We start from the raw sequence: 20,339 nt of genomic DNA, 5'->3' as shown, positions 1-20,339 counted from the left end.
CTCACCAGGTATCAGCCAGGTATCAAGAGAACTGTTATTGACTCACCAGGTATCAATAGAAGTCAAAGGGAGACGAGGGGAGAGAGATCCTCAGTTTTTATTTTCTTCAAATCACACGATCAAAAGATCTACATTCTAAGATCATAATTAAGTAGTTTTAAAGGCCTTGGTAACAATCTGTCATGTTGATAAGTCATTTAATGTATAATCAAGGCCTTGGTTGTCCAGATGACTGCCTGTGTGTTCAGACGAGGCTCCAGCATGGCTAGCTAGCTGGTGGTATTCCAAGAAGACCAAATTAAAACCACTTGTAGAAGGAATGCCCAGAGCCATGTGCTTCAGTCCCATATTAGGGCTAGTACTGTGGCTATAACCAGCTGCCCAGCCCAGATGAGCTTAGTACTGTGGCTATAACCAGCTGCCCAGCCCAGATCAGCTTAGTACTGTGGCTATAACCAGCTGCCCAGATCAGCTTAGTACTGTGGCTATAACCAGCTGCCCAGCCCAGATCAGCTTAGTACTGTGGCTATAACCAGCTGCCCAGATCAGCTTAGTACTGTGGCTATAACCAGCTGCCCAGCCCAGATCAGCTTAGTACTGTGGCTATAACCAGCTGCCCAGATCAGCTTAGTACTGTGGCTATAACCAGCTGCCCAGATCAGCTTAGTACTGTGGCTATAACCAGCTGCCCAGATCAGCTTAGTACTGTGGCTATAACCAGCTGCCCAGATCAGCTTAGTACTGTGGCTATAACCAGCTGCCCAGATCAGCTTAGTACTGTGGCTATAACCAGCTGCCCAGCCCAGATGAGCTTAGTACTGTGGCTATAACCAGCTGCCCAGATCAGCTTAGTACTGTGGCTATAACCAGCTGCCCAGATCAGCTTAGTACTGTGGCTATAACCAGCTGCCCAGATCAGCTTAGTACTGTGGCTATAACCAGCTGCCCAGATCAGCTTAGTACTGTGGCTATAACCAGCTGCCCAGATCAGCTTAGTACTGTGGCTATAACCAGCTGCCCAGATCAGCTTAGTACTGTGGCTATAACCAGCTGCCCAGATCAGCTTAGTACTGTGGCTATAACCAGCTGCCCAGATCAGCTTAGTACTGTGGCTATAACCAGCTGCCCAGATCAGCTTAGTACTGTGGCTATAACCAGCTGCCCAGATCAGCTTAGTACTGTGGCTATAACCAGCTGCCCAGATCAGCTTAGTACTGTGGCTATAACCAGCTGCCCAGATCAGCTTAGTACTGTGGTTATAACCAGCTGCCCAGATCAGCTTAGTACTGTGGCTATAACCAGCTGCCCAGATCAGCTTAGTACTGTGGTTATAACCAGCTGCCCAGATCAGCTTAGTACTGTGGTTATAACCAGCTGCCCAGATCAGCTTAGTACTGTGGCTATAACCAGCTGCCCAGATCAGCTTAGTACTGTGGCTATAACCAGCTGCCCAGATCAGCTTAGTACTGTGGCTATAACCAGCTGCCCAGATCAGCTTAGTACTGTGGCTATAACCAGCTGCCCAGATCAGCTTAGTACTGTGGCTATAACCAGCTGCCCAGATCAGCTTAGTACTGTGGCTATAACCAGCTGCCCAGATCAGCTTAGTACTGTGGCTATAACCAGCTGCCCAGATCAGCTTAGTACTGTGGCTATAACCAGCTGCCCAGATCAGCTTAGTACTGTGGTTATAACCAGCTGCCCAGATCAGCTTAGTACTGTGGCTATAACCAGCTGCCCAGATCAGCTTAGTACTGTGGTTATAACCAGCTGCCCAGATCAGCTTAGTACTGTGGTTATAACCAGCTGCCCAGATCAGCTTAGTACTGTGGCTATAACCAGCTGCCCAGATCAGCTTAGTACTGTGGTTATAACCAGCTGCCCAGCCCAGATCAGCTTAGTACTGTGGCTATAACCAGCTGCCCAGATCAGATCAGCTTAGTACTGTGGTTATAACCAGCTGCCCAGCCCAGATCAGCTTAGTACTGTGGCTATAACCAGCTGCCCAGCCCAGATCAGCTTAGTACTGTGGCTATAACCAGCTGCCCAGCCCAGATCAGCTTAGTACTGTGGCTATAACCAGCTGCCCAGCCCAGATCAGCTTAGTACTGTGGCTATAACCAGCTGCCCAGCCCAGATCAGCTTAGTACTGTGGTTATAACCAGCTGCCCAGCCCAGATCAGCTTAGTACTGTGGCTATAACCAGCTGCCCAGATCAGCTTAGTACTGTGGCTATAACCAGCTGCCCAGCCCAGATCAGCTTAGTACTGTGGCTATAACCAGCTGCCCAGATCAGCTTAGTACTGTGGCTATAACCAGCTGCCCAGCCCAGATCAGCTTAGTACTGTGGCTATAACCAGCTGCCCAGATCAGCTTAGTACTGTGGCTATAACCAGCTGCCCAGCCCAGATCAGCTTAGTACTGTGGCTATAACCAGCTGCCCAGCCCAGATCAGCTTAGTACTGTGGCTATAACCAGCTGCCCAGCCCAGATCAGCTTAGTACTGTGGCTATAACCAGCTGCCCAGCCCAGATCAGCTTAGTACTGTGGCTATAACCAGCTGCCCAGATCAGCTTAGTACTGTGGCTATAACCAGCTGCCCAGCCCAGATCAGCTTAGTACTGTGGCTATAACCAGCTGCCCAGATCAGCTTAGTACTGTGGTTATAACCAGCAGCCCAGATCAGCTTAGTACTGTGGCTATAACCAGCTGCCCAGATCAGCTTAGTACTGTGGTTATAACCAGCTGCCCAGATCAGCTTAGTACTTTGGCTATAACCAGCTGCCCAGATCAGCTTAGTACTGTGGCTATAACCAGCTGCCCAGCCCAGATCAGCTTAGTACTGTGGCTATAACCAGCTGCCCAGCCCAGATCAGCTTAGTACTGTGGCTATAACCAGCTGCCCAGCCCAGATCAGCTTAGTACTGTGGTTATAACCAGCTGCCCAGATCAGCTTAGTACTGTGGTTATAACAGCTGCCCAGATCAGCTTAGTACTGTGGTTATAACCAGCTGCCCAGATCAGCTTAGTACTGTGGTTATAACCAGCTGCCCAGATCAGCTTAGTACTGTGGTTATAACCAGCTGCCCAGATCAGCTTAGTACTGTGACTATAACCAGCTGCCCAGATCAGCTTAGTACTGTGGTTATAACCAGCTGCCCAGATCAGCTTAGTACTGTGGCTATAACCAGCTGCCCAGATCAGCTTAGTACTGTGGCTATAACCAGCTGCCCAGCCCAGATCAGCTTAGTACTGTGGCTATAACCAGCTGCCCAGCCCAGATCAGCTTAGTACTGTGGTTATAACCAGCTGCCCAGATCAGCTTAGTACTGTGGCTATAACCAGCTGCCCAGCCCAGCTTAGTACTGTGGCTATAACCAGCTGCCCAGCCCAGATCAGCTTAGTACTGTGGCTATAACCAGCTGCCCAGCCCAGATCAGCTTAGTACTGTGGTTATAACCAGCTGCCCAGATCAGCTTAGTACTGTGGCTATAACCAGCTGCCCAGATCAGCTTAGCTCCACTTAACTCTTGTATAGGAATGTCACATGTTGCTATAAAATAAGGGTTACTATCGCATGATCTAAAGCAACAACGATATGTTATTTGAAGTTCTCAACAGTCTCAAAATCTAAATGAAAGTAATTCTGGGGCCAATTAGGGAAAGCATTCCAAACATCAGATCTTAAAGGATATGACGCAGATGTGAATGATAAACCCATACTTTTTATTTCAGGGAGGTTAACTCCCAAAGGCACCCTTCTCCCTATATAGTGCACTACTTTAGACCAGGACCATATAGAACCCTATTCCCTATATAGTGCACTACTTTAGACCTGAGCCCTATGGCACCCTATTCCCTACATAGTGCACTACTTCAGACCAGAGCCCTATGGAACCCTATTCCCTACATAGTGCACTACTTTAGACCAGGGCCCATAGGGCTCTATGTGCACTATACAGAAAATAGGGTGCCATTTGGGACGTTAATCTACTATACTGTGCCAGGCTGCTGTTTCCTCCGGCTGTTAAGCTTCTGTTTTACTGTTGTTTTAAAGTTTCTACATTGTTGATGGAACAGACAGTGGTTCTGTGTCCCGGTTCAGAGAATAGTTCTGTTATTGAACTCTGTGGTTGATGGAACAGACAGTGGTTCTGTGTCCCGGTTCAGAGAATAGTTCTGTTATTGAACTGTGGTTGATGGAACAGACAGTGGTTCTGTGTCCCGGTTCAGAGAGAATAGTTCTGTTATTGAACTCTGTGGTTGATGGAACAGACAGTGGTTCTGTGTCCCGGTTCAGAGAATAGTTCTGTTATTGAACTCTGTGGTTGATGGAACAGACAATGGTTCTGTGTCCCGGTTCAGAGAGAATAGTTATGTTATTGAACTCTGTGGTTGATGGAACAGACAGTGGTTCTGTGTCCCGGTTCAGAGAATAGTTCTGTTATTGAACTCTGTGGTTGATGGAACAGACAGTGGTTCTGTGTCCCGGTTCAGAGAATAGTTCTGTTATTGAACTCTGTGGTTGATGGAACAGACAGTGGTTCTGTGTCCCGGTTCAGAGAATAGTTCTGTTATTGAACTCTGTGGTTGATGGAACAGTATGTTGAGGAGGGTGGAGAGCTAAATGAGATGAATATGGTTATTTAACTTCAGTCTATCTTGTTCAGATCAAGCTGTTTGTTTTATAGTTTTTCTTTGTGCTGGTAACATCGTTGAATAATTGTGTGTCGCAGAAATCTAGCCTAGTGCCATCTTTAGCCAAATCTATCCCTTAGTTTAGACTTTTGTTTTAGCCTAAATGTCTGAATGTGGACAACAAAATGAATCTCTACTACAGTACGTCTGGGAAGACCCTAGTAAACACCGCCACACAGGTTCTGCTCTAACATAGACCAGTCTAGCCTTGCATGTAGAATCCAGAAAACAACCCCCACTACTGTGTGTTGACCAGAGCCTGTCAGGATAGATGGCAGTATGTTGACCAGAGCCTGTCAGGATAGATGGCAGTATGTTGACCAGAGCCTGTCAGGATAGATGGCAGTGTGTTGACCAGAGCCTGTCAGGATAGATGGCAGTGTGTTGACCAGAGCCTGTCAGGATAGATGGCAGTATGTTGACCAGAGCCTGTCAGGATACATGGCAGTATGTTGACCAGAGCCTGTCAGGATACATGGCAGTATGTTGACCAGAGCCTGTCAGGATACATGGCAGTATGTTGACCAGAGCCTGTCAGGATACATGGCAGTATGTTGACCAGAGCCTGTCAGGATACATGGCAGTATGTTGACCAGAGCCTGTCAGGATACATGGCAGTGTGTTGACCAGAGCCTGTCAGGATACATGGCAGTATGTTGACCAGAGCCTGTCAGGATACATGGCAGTATGTTGACCAGAGCCTGTCAGGATAGATGGCAGTGTGTTGACCAGAGCCTGTCAGGATAGATGGCAGTATGTTGGCCAGAGCCTGTCAGGATAGATGGCAGTATGTTGACCAGAGCCTGTCAGGATAGATGGCAGTATGTTGACCAGAGCCTGTCAGGATAGATGGCAGTATGTTGACCAGAGCCTGTCAGGATAGATGGCAGTATGTTGACCAGAGCCTGTCAGGATACATGGCAGTATGTTGACCAGAGCCTGTCAGGATACATGGCAGTATGTTGACCCTGAAAAGTAGGACTGACCCCTGAGAATGAGAAGTAGGACTGACCTCTGAGCCCCGAGAAGTAGGACTGACCTCTGAGCCCCGAGAAGTAGGACTGACCCCTGAGAATGAGAAGTAGGACTGACCTCTGAGCCCTGAGAAGTAGGACTGACCTCTGAGCCCTGAGAAGAATGTCCCATTGGAGTCCCCATACAGAGAAAGGCCCAAGTATATTTTTGCTATGATATGCATCCTATTCCTAACTCCGACTCTATTTTTCTAAGGTGTGGGTAGGCTCATGTAAAGCCTGTGTTCAGATGAAACATGATGAAGCCGTGTGGTTTTAATAATAATATGGTATAATTCAGTTCATGTTGCTAAGATACACCCTCACTGTTCTCAGTCAGTGACAGCCTGCCCGATGGGTAGCCTGAAATCCAGGACGTGCTAACATTCCTCTCCTTGCCACTGTTTGGCATGACAGGCATTGGCAAGGAGTGGAATGTTAGCACAAGATTACTGTATTTCAGGCTACGTGGCGGTCAGGCTGTTGGAAACCGTTCATAACCACAAATAGTGTCAGAATGAATGTGAAACACTTTTAAATAATGTTTTTACTTTTGAACAAGTCCCTGAAAAATTAACGCCTTGATTCAATTGAACCTGCATTCATTATTTCCATCTGAAAATGGAACTAGCGAATCTATCCAGATTTTTTTCTTTTTTACTTTCTTTTGGCACAAAGTATTTTTGGTTATGACCCTCACTGACATTTTGTTGAGTTGTTGTGGCCCCCCAGTCTGTTGAGTTGTTGTGGCCCCCCAGTCTGTTGAGTTGTTGTGGCCCCCCAGTCTGTTGAGTTGTTGTGGCCCCCCAGTCTGTTGAGTTGTTGTGGCCCCCCAGTCTGTTGAGTTGTTGTGGCCCCCCAGTCTGTTGAGTTGTTGTGGCCCCCCAGTCTGTTGAGTTGTTGTGGCCCCCCAGTCTGTTGAGTTGTTGTGGCCCCCCAGTCTGTTGAGTTGTTGTGGCCCCCCAGTCTGTTGAGTTGTTGTGGCCCCCCAGTCTGTTGAGTTGTTGTGGCCCCCCAGTCTGTTGAGTTGTTGTGGCCCCCCAGTCTGTTGAGTTGTTGTGGCCCCCCAGTCTGTTGAGTTGTTGTGGCCCCCCAGTCTGTTGAGTTGTTGTGGCCCCCCAGTCTGTTGAGTTGTTGTGGCCCCCCAGTCTGTTGAGTTGTTGTGGCCCCCCAGTCTGTTGAGTTGTTGTGGCCCCCCAGTCTGTTGAGTTGTTGTGGCCCCCCAGTCTGTTCTGCGGCTCGTCGTTTGTTTGGTCCACTGTGTGCTTGGTCCACTGTGTGCTTGGTCCGCTGTGTGCTTGGTCCACTGTGTGCTTGGTCCGCTGTGTGCTTGGTCCACTGTGTGCTTGGTCCACTGTGTGCTTGGTCCACTGTGTGCTTGGTCCGCTGTGTGCTTGGTCCACTGTGTGCTTGGTCCGCTGTGTGCTTGGTCCGCTGTGTGCTTGGTCCGCTGTGTGCTTGGTCCGCTGTGTGCTTGGTCCGCTGTGTGCTTGGTTCACTGTGTGCTTGGTTCACTGTGTGCTTGGTTCACTGTGTGCTTGGTCCACTGTGTGCTTGGTCCACTGTGTGCTTGGTCCACTGTGTGCTTGGTCCACTGTGTGCTTGGTCCACTGTGTGCTTGGTCCACTGTGTGCTTGGTTCACTGTGTGCTTGGTCCACTGTGTGCTTGGTTCACTGTGTGCTTGGTTCACTGTGTGCTTGGTTCACTGTGTGCTTGGTTCACTGTGTGCTTGGTCCACTGTGTGCTTGGTCCACTGTGTGCTTGGTCCACTGTGTGCTTGGTCCACTGGGTGCTTGGTCCACTGTGTGCTTGGTCCACTGTGTGCTTGGTTCACTGTGTGCTTGGTTCACTGTGTGCTTGGTTCACTGTGTGCTTGGTTCACTGTGTGCTTGGTCCACTGTGTGCTTGGTTCACTGTGTGCTTGGTCCACTGTGTGCTTGGTTCACTGTGTGCTTGGTTCACTGTGTGCTTGGTTCACTGTGTGCTTGGTCCACTGTGTGCTTGGTCCACTGTGTGCTTGGTCCACTCAGCAGCCTATAGACGCATGTGGGAGAGGGAATGAAAATCCAACTGCAAAGCAGCGGAACAATGGATGTCAAAAAGCACTTTGTCATGACAGACCTCTACTCAAACCATTTTCTCGAAGCCGTTGCAAAACAATTTTGTATTGTACAATTCTTTTTGGGGGGGGAAATTGAAATAAATTTAATCCACAGAATAAAATATTGTCTTGTCTGTCGTCCTTTGACTCTGAAATTCACTTCCTGCAACTCACATGTTGGCCTTCATAACTCTTATCTTTGTCTCTCCCGTTCTCAGTCGATGTATATCCTTTCTGCTAGCTGGCCCGGCTTCACGTGTCTGTGGTAATCAACACTGCTTCCCACACATCACGTTCATGGAGCAGCAGGAACATGTGATGGAGCAGCAGGAACATGTGTTGCTGTGTGCGAGGTATTCATGGAGCAGCAGGAACATGTGTTGCTGTGTGCGAGGTATTCATGGAGCAGCAGGAACCTGTGTTGCTGTGTGCGAGGTATTCATGGAGCAGCAGGAACCTGTGTTGCTGTGTGCGAGGTATTCATGGAGCAGCAGGAACATGTGATGGAGCAGCAGGAACATGTGTTGCTGTGTGCGAGGTATTCATGGAGCAGCAAGAACCTGTGTTGCTGTGTGCGAGGTATTCATGGAGCAGCAGGAACATGTGATGGAGCAGCAGGAACATGTGTTGCTGTGTGCGAGGTATTCATGGAGCAGCAGGAACATGTGTTGCTGTGTGCGATGTATTCATGGAGCAGCAGGAACCTGTGTTGCTGTGTGCGAGGTATTCATGGAGCAGCAAGAACCTGTGTTGCTGTGTGCGAGGTATTCATGGAGCAGCAGGAACATGTGATGGAGCAGCAGGAACATGTGTTGCTGTGTGCGAGGTATTCATGGAGCAGCAGGAACCTGTGTTGCTGTGTGCGAGGTATTCATGGAGCAGCAAGAACCTGTGTTGCTGTGTGCGAGGTATTCATGGAGCAGCAGGAACATGTGTTGCTGTGTGCGAGGTATTCATGGAGCAGCAGTAACCTGTGTTGCTGTGTGCGAGGTATTCATGGAGCAGCAGGAACATGTGTTGCTGTGTGCGAGGTATTCATGGAGCAGCAGTAACCTGTGTTGCTGTGTGCGAGGTATTCATGGAGCAGCAGTAACCTGTGTTGCTGTGTGCGAGGTATTCATGGAGCAGCAGGAACATGTGTTGCTGTGTGCGAGGTATTCATGGAGCAGCAGGAACATGTGATGGAGCAGCAGGAACATGTGTTGCTGTGTGCGAGGTAGTTACTGTTATCCTGCCACCCTTCTAACCAGGCTCTTCCTTGTATGTTTCCTTTTCAATCAGCCTCGTGGTGCGCTGTCGGCCTCGCGGTGCGCTGTCGGCCCTCGCGGTGCGCTGTCGGCCTCGCGGTGCGCTGTCGGCCTCGCGGTGCGCTGTCGGCCTCATTGATCAATCACTTACCTTCCTACTGCGTCATAGTAGTTGCTGACTCCCGACATATTTACTCCAGGTAACAGACTTGTCAGACATGGAGTTTTGATTGGTTTACCTATTGACTAGTAACACCAGCCCAGTCCTCCACCTGGAAACTGGCAGGGAAGCAAAACGTTGATGTGCCACTGGTCTTCAATGATATCAAATGCTGCGCAAACCCAACCATATCTACTCTGGAAGTCTTAATGAGTGTGAACCAGTGATACAACTAATTCTGAACTAAGCAACCTTTCTTACTGAGTTCATTTATTTATCCAGGGACAAAGTACAACAGAAAACGTCTCAGTAGTTACGATGTGTTGTACCAGATGTCGCTGCCGGCTGTATCATTTAATGTGCACTGCAGTGTTGTAGTGTATAGCCTCATTGGGAATTGATTTGCGTTTAGTGTATTAAATAACAACATAGGGCTCTCCTGAGTGTGCGTCCTGTCATCCATTAGAATAGTGATGACAGAAATACAGAGGGATCATGGTTATTCATGACGCCATCTCCTCACCCTTCCTCATCACCCCTCCTTTCCTCACCCCTCCTCACCTCTCCTCACCCCTCCTCTCCTCACCTCTCCTCACCCCTCCTTTCCTCACCTCTCCTCACCCCTCCTTTCCTCACCTCACCCCTCCTTTCCTCTCACCCCTCCTTTCCTCTCCTCTCCTCTCCTCACCCCTCCTTTCCTCACCCCTCCTCACCCCTCTCCTCACCCCTCCTTACCTCTCCTCACCCCTCTCCTCACCCCTCCTCTCCTCACCCCTCCTCTCCTCACCCCTCCTCTCCCTTCCTCACCTCACCCCCCTCTCCTCACCCCTCCCCTCCTCTCCTCACCCCTCCCCTCCTCACCTCACCCCTCCTTTCCTCACCCTTCTCCTCCTCATCTCACCCCTCCTTTCCTCACCCCTCCTCCTCTCCTTTCCCCTCCCCTCCTTTCCTCACCCCTCCTTTCTTCACCCCTCCTTTCTTCACCCCTCCTCTCCTCACCCCTGTACTTGGCATGAGGATTCACACCCTACTGTTGTTGCTCTCTCTCTGTCACCATCACCTCATGTTTCAGCATGATAATGCACGGCCCCATGTCACAAGGATCTGTACACAATTCCTAGAAGCTGAAAATGTCCCAGTTCTTTCATGACCTGCATACTCACCAGACATGTCACCCACTGAGCATGTTTGGGATGCTCTGGATCGACTTGTACTACAACATGTTCCAGTTCCCGCCGATATCCAGTAACTTCACACAGCCATAGAAGAGAAGTGGGACAACGTTCCACAGGCCTCAACCATCAGCCTGATCAACTCTATAGTGAAGGAGATGTGTCGCGCTGCATGAGGTAAATGGTGGTCAGATACTGACTGGTTTTCATGAGGTAAATGGTGTTCAGATACTGACTGGTTTTCATGAGGTAAATGGTGGTCAGATACTGACTGGTTTTCTGATCCACACCTCTACCTTGTTTTTAAGGTATCTGTTACCAACAGATGCAGATCTGTATTCCCAGTCATGTGACATACATAGATTAGAGACTAATGAATTTATTTTAATAGACTGATTTCCTTATATGAACTGTAAATCAGTAAAATCTTTGAAATGGTTGGATGTTGCGTTTATATTTATGTTCAGTGTAATTTAGGGAACAGAGTTGTATGGAGGCCGGGTTAGGGAAGGGTTTTGTCGGGGGGGGCTTTACTTGGCTCATCTCGCTCTAGCGACTCCTTGTGGTGGGCCGGGTGCCTGCAGGCTGACTCTGGTCATCAGTTGAACGGTGTTTCCTCTGACACATCAGTGCGGCTGGCTTCCAGGTTAAGTGGGCGGGTGTTAAGAAGCGGTTTGGGGGGGTCATGTTTCAGAGGACGCATGACCCGACCTTCGCCTCCCGAGCACGTTGGGGAGTTGCAGTGATGAGACAAGATCGAAATTGGAGAGAATATATATATTTTTTAAATAAATCGATGACAAAATTAGCAGAATGTCGGCCAAAATCTCGCTTCATCTTCTCCCACCGCCGGCCACTGGGCTTCCTCATCACCATATTTGGTAGTGAGTGGAAACACCAAGCCAGATGCTTCCCATTTCTACATCCGGGTGAAATATCTGGCTGGTTGTTCTGTGGTTACGTCTTCAGTGTATTTACACCAATGAAGTCATACCTACACAGTGTATCATGCTGTCTAGGTGTTCCACGTGATGAGATGTGCTAAACATTCCCAGAATCCCATTTGGTAAGAGGATACTGTTTTTACATCCCAAATGGCACCCTATTCCCTACATAGTGCACTACTTTAGACCAGAGCCCTATAGAACCCTATTCCCTATATATAGTACACTACTATAGACCAGGGCCCTATTCCCTATATAGTGCAATGCTGTTGACCAGAGCCCTATTCCCTATATAGTGCACTACTTTAGACCAGAGCCCTATGGGCTAGTGAAATAATATGGTGCTATAAGCCTACATAGAGGGAATAGGGTGCTATAGGCCTACATAGAGGGAATAGGGTGCTATGGGCCTACATAGAGGGAATAGGGTGCTATGGGCCTACATAGAGGGAATAGGGTGCTATGGGCCTACATAGAGGGAATAGGGTACCATCTCAGATGCTCCCTGTGTATATCCACTGAGCTACGATGGAATCCTGTGTCTGTGATGCTTCCCATGTAGTCCTCACTCAGTGATCAGTGAACATGTCTGTAGGTTCGGCTGCGCCGTCTGGCTGTTCAGTGCTTCATGGTGGCTGACTGTTAGGCTCTGGCGCCCTCTTGTGTTCACAATATGTTCCTGCATCTTGTGCTCGTTCACCAACAATGTGTTTTCAACCAGTAGAACTTTCTCCTAACAGTTAAGTTTTACATTTGATAAAAATGTGTTACTAATCAAAAAATATTTATATTGCATTATTATACCTTAGATACGTTGATACCTTTTAACAACTAATCTTTGGCTAGATTACGAGATCAAGTCTTAGTCAACCCATGTGAAATGCAAAACAATTAATTTTGGTAAAGAAATGAAATCAGTTTTGAATACTCCATGTAGATTTATTGTGTAAAGCTTTTCCGTGACAGTGTCCAACCAGGGGTGTCCAACCAGGGGTGTCCAACCAGGGGTGTCCTACCACGGGTGTCCAACCAGTGTCGTCCAACCAGGGGTGTCCAACCACGGGTGTCGTGATACTTGAGTAAAAGTAACGATATGTTAATAGAAAATGACTCAAGTAAAAGTAAGTCACCCAGTAAAATACTACTTGAGTAAAAGTCTAAAAGTATTTAGTTTTAAATATACTTAAATACCAAAAGTAAATGTAATTCCTAAAATATATGTAAGTATCAAAAGTAAAAGTATAAATAATAAAAATTCCTTATATTAAGCAAACCAATTTTCTTGTTTTTTAAATTTTGAGATAGCCATGGGCACACTCCGACACTCCAACATTACAACACCCTCTGGGTAAGCTTGGTAGTGTGAGTGTTAACCCTCTTCTAAAGACTTGGTTTTACTCTCTGGCCCAGGAGACTGAGAGGGAGACTGGGGGAAACTGTAGGAGCAAAATGGAGTCGTGGTCAGATTTGCCGAAGGGAGGGCGGGGGAGGGCCTTGTATGCATCACGGAACTTAGAGTAGCAGTGGTCCAGTGTATTGCCCATGCGAGCGCTGCAACCAATATGCTGAATTTAGGTAGCCTTGTTCTCAAATTTTCTTTGTTAAAATCCCCAGCTACAATAAATGTATCCTCAGGATATATGGTTTCTATCCCAGTGGTTCCCAATCTTTTTTGGTTGCTAAACCACCAACTGAATTTGGCTCTGCCCGGAGTGCCCCCTCATGTGCATTTTACCAGTAGGCCTATGGTCTCATGAGTCTTCTCAAGTACCCCCAGGGTCCTAGTACCCCTGGTTGGGAATCACTGATCTGTACAATAGACTATTGTTGATTTTGGCCCAATAGGCCTGCTGGCATATGACCTTTTTCAATGAGCTTTCCATTTTGATATGGTTATTTAGCCTAAAAACCTTCAGGCCTACCTATTAAAAAAGCAACTGATATGGGTAGAAAGATCCAGACTACCGCCCAGGAACTTAAACCTGTCAGGTTTAGTTAGAATGTGATTTGGTTCTATAAGATGTTCCGGAGGAGTCAGAGCTGAAGCTGCAGGAGGACCACCCAGAGCAGGAGTCAGAGCTGAAGCTGCAGGAGGACCACCCAGAGCAGGAGTCAGAGCTGAAGCTGCAGGAGGACCACCCAGAGCAGGAGTCAGAGCTGAAGCTGGAGGAGAGGACCACCCAGAGCAGGAGTCAGAGCTGAAGCTGGAGGAGGACCACCCAGAGCAGGAGTCAGAGCTGAAGCTGGAGGAGGACCACCCAGAGCAGGAGTCAGAGCTGAAGCTGGAGGAGGACCACCCAGAGCAGGAGTCAGAGCTGAAGCTGGAGGAGAGGACCACCCAGAGCAGGAGTCAGAGCTGAAGCTGGAGGAGGACCACCCAGAGCAGGAGTCAGAGCTGAAGCTGGAGGAGGACCACCCAGAGCAGGAGTCAGAGCTGAAGCTGGAGGAGGACCACCCAGAGCAGGAGTCAGAGCTGAAGCTGGAGGAGGACCATCCAGAGCAGGAGTCAGAGCTGAAGCTGGAGGAGGACCACCCAGAGCAGGAGTCAGAGCTGAAGCTGGAGGAGGACCACCCAGAGCAGGAGTCAGAGCTGAAGCTGCAGGAGGACCACCCAGAGCAGGAGTCAGAGCTGAAGCTGCAGGAGGACCACCCAGAGCAGGAGTCAGAGCTGAAGCTGGAGGAGGACCACCCAGAGCAGGAGTCAGAGCTGAAGCTGGAGGAGAGGACCACCCAGAGCAGGAGTCAGAGCTGAAGCTGCAGGAGGACCACCCAGAGCAGGAGTCAGAGCTGAAGCTGGAGGAGGACCACCCAGAGCAGGAGTCAGAGCTGAAGCTGGAGGAGAGGACCACCCAGAGCAGGAGTCAGAGCTGAAGCTGGAGGAGGACCACCCAGAGCAGGAGTCAGAGCTGAAGCTGGAGGAGGACCACCCAGAGCAGGAGTCAGAGCTGAAGCTGCAGGAGGACCACCCAGAGCAGGAGTCAGAGCTGAAGCTGCAGGAGGACCACCCAGAGCAGGAGTCAGAGCTGAAGCTGGAGGAGGACCACCCAGAGCAGGAGTCAGAGCTGAAGCTGGAGGAGAGGACCACCCAGAGCAGGAGTCAGAGCTGAAGCTGGAGGAGGACCACCCAGAGCAGGAGTCAGAGCTGAAGCTGGAGGAGGACCACCCAGAGCAGGAGTCAGAGCTGAAGCTGGAGGAGAGGACCACCCAGAGCAGGAGTCAGAGCTGAAGCTGGAGGAGGACCACCCAGAGCAGGAGTCAGAGCTGAAGCTGGAGGAGGACCACCCAGAGCAGGAGTCAGAGCTGAAGCTGGAGGAGGACCATCCAGAGCAGGAGTCAGAGCTGAAGCTGGAGGAGGACCATCCAGAGCAGGAGTCAGAGCTGAAGCTGGAGGAGGACCACCCAGAGCAGGAGTCAGAGCTGAAGCTGGAGGAGGACCACCCAGAGCAGGAGTCAGAGCTGAAGCTGGAGGAGGACCACCCAGAGCAGGAGTCAGAGCTGAAGCTGGAGGAGGACCACCCAGAGCAGGAGTCAGAGCTGAAGCTTCTATCTCCAGACCATCAGACTGATAAACAGCTTCTATCTCCAGGCCATCAGACTGATAAACAGCTTCTGTCTCCAGACCATCAGACTGATAAACAGCTTCTGTCTCCAGACCATCAGACTGATAAACAGCTTCTATCTCCAGGCCATCAGACTGATAAACAGCTTCTGTCTCCAGACCATCAGACTGATAAACAGCTTCTATCTCCAGACCATCAGACTGATAAACAGCTTCTGTCTCCAGGCCATCAGACTGATAAACAGCTTCTGTCTCCAGGCCATCAGACTGATAAACAGCTTCTGTCTCCAGGCCATCAGACTGATAAACAGCTTCTGTCTCCAGACCATCAGACTGGTAAACAGTCACCACTAGCCGACCTCCTCCCAGTACCCTGCCTTGAACCTTAGACACTGTCACTAGCCGGTTCTCCACCCTGCACCTTAGAGACTGCTGCCCTATAGAGTCATTGAAAAATGCTTTGTCATTATAGGGTATTTGAGAGGATAAAAAAATCTATCAATTTAAGGTTAAGGCTGTAACGTTAAAAAATGTGGAAAAAGTCAAGGGGTCTGAACTTTCCGAATGCAGTGTATATTGTCATCAGAAAGTATTCAGACCCCTTGACTTATTCCCCATTTTGTTGTGTTACAGCCTGAATTCACAATTGATTATATTTGTTTCATCCATCTACACACAATACCCCATAATGACAAAGTGAAAACATGTTTTAGAAGTTTTTGCAAATGCATTGAAAATCAAATACAGAAATATCTAACTGACATACCACTGAGTCAATACGTTGTAGAAGCACCTTTGGCAGCGATTACAGCTGTGAGTCTTTCTCAAAGAGCTTTCCACAACAGGAATGACCTCCGACGAACCATCGAACAGGTGTAACAGTATAACTTTAGACCGTCCCCTCGCCCCTACACGGGCGCGAACCAGGGACCCTCTGCACACATCAACAACAACAACAGTCACCCACGAAGCACCGTTACCCATCGCTCCACAAAAGCCGCGGCCCTTGCAGAGCAAGGGGAAACACTACTTCTAGGTTTCAGAGCAAGTGACGTAACTGATTGAAACGCTATTAGCGCGTACCCGCTAACTAGCTAGCCATTTCACATCCGTTACACAGGCAAAGTGTCAATACAGGACTAAGATTGAATCGTACTAAACCGGCTCCGACGCTCGTCGGATGTGGCAGGGCATGCAAAAAAACATGCAAAAATTACGGACTACAAAGGGAAGTACAGCCACGAGCTACACAGTGACACGAGCCAACCAGATGAGTTAAATTACTTATATTCTCGCTTCGAGGCAAGTAACACTGAAACATGCATGAGAGCATCAGCTGTTCCGGACGACTGTGTGATCACGCTCTCCAGAGGCGATGTAAGACCTTTAAACAGGTCAACATTCACAAGGCCGCAGGGCCAGACGGATTACCAGGATGTGTACTCCGAGCATGCGCTGACCAACTGGCAAGTGTCTTAACTGACATTTTCAACCTGTCCCTGACTGAGTCTGTAATCATAGTCCCTGTGCCCAAGAACACTAAGGTAACCTGTCTAAATGACTACCGACCCATAGCACTCACGTCTGTAGCCATGAAGTGCTTTAAAAGGCTGGTCATGGCTCACATTAACACCATTATCCCAGAAACCCTAGACCCACTCCAATTTGCATACCGCCCCAACAGATTCACAGATGATGCAATCTCTCACTGCCGTTCCCACCTGGACAAAAGGAACACCTACGTGAGAATGCTATTCATTGACAACACCATAGTGCCCGCAAAGCTCATCACTAAGCTAAGGACCCTGGGACTAAACACCTCCCTCTGCAACTGGATCCTAGACTTCCTGACGGGCCGCCCCCAGGTGGTAAGGGTAGATAACAACACATCTGCCATGTTGATCCTCAGCACGGGGCCCCTCAGGGGTGCATGCTCAGCCCCCTCTTGTTCACCCATGACTACATGGCCATTTACAACTCCAACACCATCAAGTTTGCCGACGACTCAACAGTGGTAGGTCAGAAACCTGGCCGTGTGATGCCAGGATAACAACCTATCCCTCAACGTGATGAAGACAAAGGAGATGATTGTGGACTACAGGAAAAGGAGGACCGAGCATGCCCCCATTCTTATCGACAGGGCTGTAGTGGAGCAGGTTGAGAGCTTAAAGTTCCTTGGTATTGTCATGACTGTCCTGTGAGAATCACAATGGGTCAGATCAGCTTGGCAATGGCTGACAATAACCAGACCCTCGCCCACCCGAAAAGGGGGGAGGAGGGAACTGTGGGGGTTTTGACACCTCCATGCCCAGTCGTAAATTAAGCAGGAGAGGACTCTCTCTACCCTCCAGTATTGGCTAAAGGAATGTCCCTTTGTCTCCAAAGACTTTTGCTTGCCCAAAACTCTGTCCAAACGTGGATAATGGAACAGTAATACTAACAAAGAATGTGGGGAATGGTCAGTGGGGAACTATGGAAAACGAATGTAATATTGGTTTTAATTTTGTGATGTTATTTAAAACGGTATGGATACTGTAACTTGGAAAGGATACCCCCTTTATCTGTTAAGTTTTCATCCAAGATGTTGTACATATAAAATAAAAAAATATGTAAGTATTTTTGTTAAGATATTAATGTGATTTTAGGAGTCATAAGAGAACTTCTAATCATATCCTTTGCACATTAAGTAGCCACTCCCCGGTGGTAGGTCAGAAGAGCGTGTCAGACGGACAGAGCCGTCCCCTTTGGCCAGAGTGCATAAAAAGCCTTGGTAACGAAATTAACTTTAGACCAGAAAAGCATGGAGTGGTAGCTTCCTGTTGGAAATGGTTGAAACTTTGAACCTCAACACGAGGTGAAGAAATAAACTCACCTTCCTTTAGACCAGAGAGACGAAGAGCTGCGGCTCATGTCCATCGTGGTCCGAATCCTGAATACCAACACGAGGAGGAAGAGGCGACAAACTCCCCTCAGTCAATCGCTGGTAAAGCTGATCAGCTGTCTTAAGTCAGAGATCGAGAAAAGCGAATCTAAGTGAAACATGGCTGGTTATCTTCCAGAGTGAACAACAGTAGAAGACGGGAAAGGGGAGGCCCCTTTTGGAGAATCGGAGCCTTACAGCTGGGAGGCCAACAACTTGCTGAGAAGGTTCCGACTGAAATAAATGACGAACGAAGGCATTTCACATGTAAATACATTCATGATTTCTTATTCCAAATGGGCGGCGGTTCATGTGCAAAGTATATGGTTTATGGGAGAATAGTTATAAAATGTGTCCCTTTTCTCACCCCCCCCCCTACCAGTTAGTAGATAAATGATTAAACCAATTTGTGTAGTACTGAATAGTGAGCAAGGCTGGGGTTTTTTCAGATCCAAGAAGGTTATGACTGGTCAGAATGACGATATGATGAGGTAATGAATAATCAGTTGACTGTTTATCGATGAAATAGATATAGACCTTATAGAGTTTAATTTGGGAGATGGTAACTCTTTAAACAACCTCTTCCGTGGTGCCCCAAATCCCAATGAGTTAAATCCTACATGATTAATTTAATCCTGTAACAATTAAACATAGTTAGTGGATTAAATAAATAACAGCCATCAGATGAATGAAAGTAAAGTCACAACAGTGTCCACATCACCAACAAACTATCATGGTCCAAATACACCAAGACAGTCGTGAAGAGGACACGACAAAGCCTATTCAGGAAACTGAAAAGATTTGACATGGGTCCTCATCCTCAAAAGGTTATACAGCTGCACTATCGAGAGCATCCTGACTGGTTGCATCACTGCCTGGTATGGCAACTGCTCGGTCTCCAACCACAAGGCACTACAGAGGGTTGTGCGTACGGCCCAGTACATCACTGGGGACAAGCTTCCTGCCATCCAGGACCTCTATACCAGGCAGTGTCAGAGGAAGGCCCTAAAAATTGTCAAAGACTCCAGCCACCCTAGTCATAGACTGTTCTCTCTGCTACCGCACGGCAAGCGGTACCGGAACGCCAAGTCTAGGTCCAAACCCCCAAGCCTCCTGAACAGCTAATCAAATGGCTACCCCCCCCCCCCTCCCCCATTTGACACTGCTGCTACTCTCTGTTTATTATCTATGCATAGTGACTTTAACTCGACCTACATTTTGGGTGAATGTTTGTGTGTAAGGGTTGAAAGTGTGGCGAGTCAGAATGTATTACCTCAATTACCTCGACTAACCTGTGCCCAAAGCACATTGACTCTGTACCGGTACCCCCTGTATATAGCCTCGCTACTGTTATTTTACTGCTGCTCTTTAATGATTTGTTATTTACATTTTTTACTTATCAATTTTTTACTTAACGCATCTTTTTCTTAAAACGGCATTGTTGATTAAGGACTTGTAAGTAAGCATTTCACTGTGAGGTCTGCTACACCTGTTGTATTCAGCATTTCACTGTAAGGTCTACTACACCCGTTGTATTCAGCATTTCACTGTAAGGTCTACAACGCCTGTTGTATTCAGTATTTCACTGTAAGATCTACTACACCTGTTGTATTCAGCATTTCACTGTAAGGTCTACTACACCTGTTGTATTCAGTATTTCACTGTAAGGTCTACTACACCTGTTGTATTCAGCATTTCACTGTAAGGTCTACTACACCTGTTGTATTCAGCATTTCACTGTAAGGTCTACTACACCTGTTGTATTCAGCATTTCACTGTAAGGTCTACTACACCTGTTGTATTCAGCATTTCACTGTGAGGTCTACTACACCTGTTGTATTCAGCATTTCACTGTGAGGTCTACTACACCTGTTGTATTCAGCATTTCACTGTGAGGTCTACTACACCTGTTGTATTCAGCATTTCACTGTGAGGTCTACTACACCTGTTGTATTCAGCATTTCACTGTGAGGTCTACTACACCTGTTGTATTCAGCATTTCACTGTGAGGTCTACTACACCTGTTGTATTCAGCATTTCACTGTGAGGTCTACTACACCTGTTGTATTCAGCATTTCACTGTGAGGTCTACTACACCTGTTGTATTCAGCATTTCACTGTGAGGTCTACTACACCTGTTGTATTCAGCATTTCACTGTGAGGTCTACTACACCTGTTGTATTCAGCATTTCACTGTGAGGTCTACTACACCTGTTGTATTCGGCGCATTAGACAAATACAATTTGATTTGTAGATCAGTCAGTTGGTAGTCGTTTTGATGCTCTCGAACACGGCCTATGACTACCTATTCTCCAAACCAAGTTACGCTAGTTTAACAATTTAGCTGGAGTAGGGAACAGCGCAGCGGTAGAAAAATGTTCCGCTCGTTCGTTACCTGACTGGCGAGGTTTAGCTAAAGAGACAACAGCCACAGGAGAGAGGAGGAAAATGGAATGAAGAAAATTACATCAACAAAACTATGAGGTTGGAATTTCCGTGTCTTAAACCAACCGGAGAAGGTACA

At 48.0% G+C, this 20,339-nt stretch overlaps 1 pseudogene; it reads left to right on the top strand.

The window, feature by feature from the left end:
- The first annotated feature begins 20,165 nt into the window (after window positions 1-20,165).
- Window positions 20,166-20,339, top strand: part of LOC139550057 (casein kinase I-like) — an 87,974-nt pseudogene continuing 87,800 nt past the window's right edge.

This window comes from Salvelinus alpinus, chromosome 23, assembly GCF_045679555.1.
Source record: "Salvelinus alpinus chromosome 23, SLU_Salpinus.1, whole genome shotgun sequence".
Taxonomy (NCBI): domain Eukaryota; kingdom Metazoa; phylum Chordata; class Actinopteri; order Salmoniformes; family Salmonidae; genus Salvelinus; species Salvelinus alpinus.
Note: the sequence above shows the minus strand (reverse complement) of the source record. Positions and strands in the feature narration are given on the sequence as shown.